Consider the following 6,000-nt stretch of genomic DNA (forward strand, 5'->3'; position numbering starts at 1 on the left):
GGAGGGGTGGCAGGGCCTGAGTGAGGAAGAATTCGCATGTTTGCTTGTTCCGAGCTGCTCCCAGAGGAGGTGAGAAAAACTGGTCTAGGTTTGTGAGGAGGTGCTGAGCTGAACGACCGAGACCGCTTCTGGTTCTCATGATGCTAAGGCCTTTAGCCCTTTTCTCGCTCTGTGGAGAGGTTCCGACTTGTTCCTGTCCTGTGCCCCTACTCTGCCTGGGACTGTGGACCTTGGCTTGGCCTTTAGGCCCACAGAAGAGAGTATGGATGTGGTTGCTGTGTTTGCCTTTCCAGAATTGGGGGGGGGGGGGGGGGGGGGAGGAGAGGGCATTGCCTTAGGAGATTCTAAGTGGCATATTCCACTGCGCCGGTGTGGAATTCAGTGTGGACCCCTGAGGCTGGCTGCTTCCCTGCAGGGCTATCTACCTGTATAGGCAGGTAGGCAGTGCCTCGCATAGGGGCACTGGGCCAAGGAGCCTACAGGAGTTGAAATTCCGCCTGAACTCTCCATGTGCCCTAGGGTATGGACATCCATCCAGACGGACTCCCCTTACTAAGTCATCTGCCCACAGAGACCGCCTTTTTCTCTAATGCACAAAGTCTTCTGAAGGGCCAGCAGTACCCACAGAGAAGTTGGTGCTCAGCACCTGTCCCTGTTTTTCCAGCGCCTTCACTCACTGTTCTGGATCATTTGTGTGACTGTTTGTCCCCTTTCTCTCTCGAAAGTTCTATTAAAGGCAGGGGTCATGCTCCATTCGTATTTATTTAACTCCTTCTGCCTAATTCTTTCACCAAGCGTTCACACATGGGATGGCCCCCAGCCTGCTTTTGAGAAATAGAACCATTCTAAGAAATCTTGGAGATCATCCGGCGTAATACGCTTATTGCTCAGCAGGGAAACTGAGGCCCAGAGAAAACAAGTGACTTGTCCAAGCATAGAGATTAGGACAAGTTGCTTCTTGCCCTGACACTCAATTTGGCACCCTTTTTACTTAAAGAGGCATCCATGGAGCATGGGGATGGAGGCTGAGAACTGTCTTCAGGTCCAGGCTTGCTAAGGAGTTCAGCCAGGCACTCGTGCCTCCATTTTCATCGGTCCCGAGTCTGAGTTAAGGAATGAACAGTTGTTGACCGAGTGGATGAGGACTGAATAAAGGAAGAGCGATCCAGCCCGAAGCAAAGGAGCCCTTGTGCTGACCTTCCCGTATCTCTGTACCTCTCGTGCGGCACACACAGGGGGCTGCTTGGGGCATCTTTCCAAGCCACACACCCAAGTTAGCGAAGCTCTCGTGGCCTTGTTGGAATCCTGGCGGACAAGTCGCTATGGAGGCAAGTCAGCGGGTTCAAGGGTAAGGCTAGAGGCGTGGCTGTCCACGGCTTGTTCCAGCCTGCAAGGTGGCCGCTCCTTCTCGGTCTTCACTTGGCCTTTCTTCAGCTGTTTCTATGAGCTCATATCTCTCCTCCTATGCAGCCCGCCCTTCCTTTCCACCCACACTCCTTTGTGGCACCTGATACTTATACCCTGGCTCCCACTGGCCTCCCATTTACCCACCCGCTTGCCCCCACCCTCTCCAGAGCATCAGCCCATGAGGAATTTGTGGAATGTCCCCAGGAAACTCTACCATGGTCCAGGCCCCATAGCTCTTTCAACACAGGAAGGAAAATAAAGAAAAAAAACCAGCTAAGAGTTTGGAGAGGGGAGGGAAGCAGGGTGCGTCAGAACTGTTCACTTCTTCCCTGCCTGATCAGGCGTCTGTCAGACTGTCCAGCCCTCATCCACTGCAGCCATCGGAACAGGACGTCCCCATGTGGGGAAGTGTAGAGGACACGGAGACCATGGCATAACCATGAGGGGTTCTAATGTGCCGTGTCACATACTTGCTCATACACTGTTCTCTGCTAGATACTGGGGGAGCGTCGCAGACTAGGCCTTCTGAGGCCCAAGCCTGTGGAAGGGACAGGCAGAATAAGGATGAGACCTCAAAGCTGAGGTGGGTCATACCTGCATCAGCTAAGGGTCAGTGCACTACGGGTGGTAAGAAGACAGGCCATGGCCCACCACAGGGATGGAGCAACGGCGGAGAAACCAACCACTATGCTGTGATCGACCTTGAAGGCTTTATTGAGGAGCAAGAGTACCAGGACTTGGGATGAGAAACTAATGAATTGACCAATGGGGGAGAGAGAAGGGCATTCTAGACCTTGGGTGCCACACTGAGAAGGTGCAGAGCATGTGCCCGGAAGGTCTGGAGTCCATGGGGGGCTAGGAGGATTGGTGAGGGGAAGGTCGAGGTGGAGAACCATGAGGGTCCAACCCTGAGAGGACCAAGTGAAAAGGATCTTGGGATTTTTGCTGAACACAAGGTCAACAGGAGCCAACTGGGTGATGCAGATTTCCCAAAATTCATTAGTCTTCGGTGCATTCATAGGAGAATAACTTCCAGGTCGTGAGACATGGTGGAGTTACGCTCTGTGAAGAATATTTTTAAAAGGGTAGTAACTCAAGGAAAGAAGAGTAAAGGAGGAAACAAAACAGCTTTCTTCAGATAATACAATTTACTGAGCACTTATTATATGCCATGTGTTATTCCGAGAGCTGTATATCTATTAACTCACTTAATCTTGATATAACTCTATGAGGTAGGTGCTATTATCACCTCCATTTTACGGATAAAGAAATAGAGGGCAAGACATTCATCTGAGGCCACAGAGCCAATAAGTGCAGAGCCAGAATTTGAACCTTCATCGTCTCGTTTCACAGTTCACACGCTTAGCCATCAAGCTATGGGAGATGAACTAGACTTACCTGGTGGGGCTCCAGAGGGCAGAATAGAACCCGCGAGCAGGAGTTACAGGAAAGCACATTTCCACTTACTGTACGGAGGAAGTTTCTGGCAGCCAAACTGTCCCCACACGGAAAGAATTGACTCAAGAGGGAATGAGCTCCCAGTCAGTGGAAATCTCTAAGCAGAAACTGGATAGTCACTGACCAGGGATGCCATGGAGGGGCCCCTGCACCTGCCACACAATCCTTGTGCCGCCACTGTTCCTCTGACTCCCTCAGGAGGAGTGGGCGTTAAGGGAGGGCAGGCTGTGGCAGAGAGGAGGAGCAGAGAGAGGGAAGCCCAGGTGCCCTGGGTGTGGGCTTTGAAGTCATGGACTGGGTTCAGCTTGCTCTCAGTGTAGCAGAAAGGCCTCAGGGTCAAGGAAGAGGTACAGACAGGGCAAGGCATGGCCGAGATGACAAGGGCAGGCACGCCTGGGGTGGTGGATATAAGGGAAGGGAAAGCAGGGTATTCTAGGGCTGGGCACAGTGATGTCATGGCTAAGGGCCGGCTGAGAGTCCGGAGAAGAGAGGCAGGGAGCTCATGCCGAAGCAGACGGAGGAGGCATAGTGGCATCAGGAACTGCAAACTCGTGGACTAAGACTTTCCAGCTTGAAGGGAGGAGCCCAGGAGGCCGTTGGAGCACAGGTCATGGGGCAAAGGAGGGAAGGAGGTGGGCTGAGAAGACAGAAGCTGCCAGGACATAAGAGGGAGGACTCTCTCCAGGTTTGGGGCAGAATCCTTCTGGTTCCTTCTCTCCCTTAACGACTGCTGAAGCTTCTACCTCAGTCCCAGCTTTATGTCCCTGCAGGCCTCCCCTCACCCCTCAGCCCCAGGGCCTTCCCAGCAGCAGGAATTGTTGGCTTTCTGGTCTCTGTCCCCACTGGAAACCTCACTGCTGCTTGGGGCTGGCGACACGTCCCTTACCCTGTCCCTCCAAGCGTTGTGAGTAGCCCCCTCCTCGGGCCCCTCACAGCACACAATTTTGCTCTGATGGCTTCCGACGCGGGAGCAGCAACTAACATGTCCGCTTGAGATTCCCAGATTCTGAAGGACAGAGACCCTCTTTTTCATATTTATGCCACCCTTCCCCGGGCCAGATCCAACATCTCTCACACATTCGATGCTCACTAGATTTGTCTCCAGTGTACTGGGTGCCGCCTTATGTCAGACACCTCTTCGCACTGATTGGAAGAGAACCAGACGCCAAGAGTGACTGCTGTGGATGTGACTGGTTTGCAAGGGAAGGAAGTTATGCTGTTGGTAGATATGTCAGGGGGAGGAGGGTGGCGGTAGGATGAGGCATCAAGAAAACGGGAGAGCTTGGTGGGTAACAGGAAAAGAGTTTATGAACAACATTTGGAAGAGGGTGGGTGATGCTCTCAGACGCGGTGACCGGGGTGGAAGAAGGGGACAGTGTTTACACTGTTGCCTGGAGATCCCCAGAATAGCATGGCCAGCCATCTGCCTCCCTTGGATCAGAGGCAGGCTGGCTGACAGCAGGGAGCAGGTGCAAAGGCCCAGGTAGCCACCGCCCTGCCCCCACACTGCCAGCCCTCCGTTTATAGGACTCTTGGACAGTTTTAGAAATCCACAGAAACTCAGCCCTTTTCACGTTCTGGGGAGAGCCCTGGCCTCTTCTGGCACCACCTCCTTTCCTATTAGCTAACCAGCACGGCCACGGAAATGCCTGTGAAATTCTTGAGGAAAATTCTGTCTTTCCCTAAGGGACATACCAACCAACCCAAGGTCTCCCGTCCGCAGCCCACAGGAAGCCCCCACGTCCCAAGCTCATTCTTCGTTTTCTGATTTCACAAACGGTTTACTAAGCCAAGCCAGGAAAGCTGGAGCTTCTTGCTGTGGCAGCTGAGGCTCTGGAAAAAAAATCCACCGAGAGCACCAAAGTCATAACTCTCCCAAGCCCCAGGGTTCTTGCTCAGTTTTTTGATACCACTGATCATTTATAAGATACCTTTCTACAGTCCTTTTCATCATCTGAGAATACTTCAAGTAAATACGGCGATTGCCCCCTGCATCTCCGCCCCATTTTACAGATGTGGAAAACGGAGCCACAGAGATATGAAGTATCCGTCCTCCCTGAGGTTACACGGCCCCTCCATTGGCAATATTGACATTGGCATTTATACTTCCTCCCCAAACACACAGAAGTTCCTAACCTGTTACTTGACTTCCTCATGGGGTGGAGTTGTCTTGGCGGACAGGAGGCCAAATTGGTTGAAAAGCTGAGAAACATGCTTTTCTGTCTGTGCCAACCCCACCGAACAATAGCCACTCATTCCTCTGAGTGGAAATGATTCACTCATTTCTCAGGGTGAACCCTGGATTGAGTAAACAACCAGGCTGTGGGTCCAAGTCCAGGCGACCTCGCGGCTCTCCTGGCCCTTGTGACGGCCGACCCGAAGCCCTGACCCCCTCGGGCATCTCAGCAGTGCCGGGCGCTGGGGTCGTGGGGAGCAGACACCCTCTCTTGCTTCCCCAGAGCCTGCGGAGGAGAGCTGGGGTGGTGGCTCGGGGCTCACCACCACATCCCCGGTAATGAGTTTGGCTCCCTGCCCAGGCTCCTGCCGCCAAACGCGCTGTTTGTTTTGTTGTTTTATAGGCCTCTTGGGTCCCAAGAGCTGGTCTTCTGAAAGCTGGGAACCGCAGCACTGGGTCGGCACCCGGAAGGAGGCATAGTTTTACAGAAGCCCCCCACACCCCCCTCCCTTGGCCACCACAACCCTCTGCTTGACCAAGACAGGTGTAGAGAGGGCAGTGGGTTTCTCTCCAGAGCCCCAGCTGCCCCCCAGGGAGGAGGTCCTGATCTCCCAGAGCCATTCTGGAAGGGGAGACGCTAAAGATTCATTTATTTTTGGTACCTTTTGGGCAACTCCATAGAAGCTTCCATTCCGGACGGCCCCCGTAGGAGGCATCAGGCTGGGTGTCCAGCAAGCCGCTTTGCCATCCAAGAGGGAGCCCCTGGGGCTCGAGGCTTTATCTCAGGACAGGTTAAACACAGGGAACTGTGTTTCAGTGACGGGGTGGAGGAGGGGTAACGATTCAAGCTCACAAAATCCCGGTGACCCACATAAGGCCAAGCAGAATTTTTCAGGGACCAAGGTGCTAATATTTACAGAGCTCTCCTCTTTAGGAAAACACAAAGCACATCCTTTTAG

The 6,000-nt window shown here is 53.2% G+C and overlaps 1 long non-coding RNA gene across 1 annotated transcript; it reads right to left on the reverse strand.

The window, feature by feature from the left end:
• Positions 1 to 2,103: 2,103 nt before the first annotated feature.
• Positions 2,104 to 5,273, reverse strand: LOC103672493. Its single transcript, XR_005836403.1, has 3 exons — positions 5,002 to 5,273; positions 4,561 to 4,698; positions 2,104 to 2,469 (listed from the first exon to the last, which is right to left on the reverse strand). It is a non-coding gene; the product is annotated as an uncharacterized LOC103672493 (long non-coding RNA).
• Between the last annotated feature and the right edge of the window lie 727 nt (positions 5,274 to 6,000).

Source organism: Ursus maritimus, unplaced genomic scaffold, assembly GCF_017311325.1.
Source record: "Ursus maritimus isolate PB19 unplaced genomic scaffold, ASM1731132v1 scaffold_2, whole genome shotgun sequence".
NCBI lineage: Eukaryota > Metazoa > Chordata > Mammalia > Carnivora > Ursidae > Ursus > Ursus maritimus.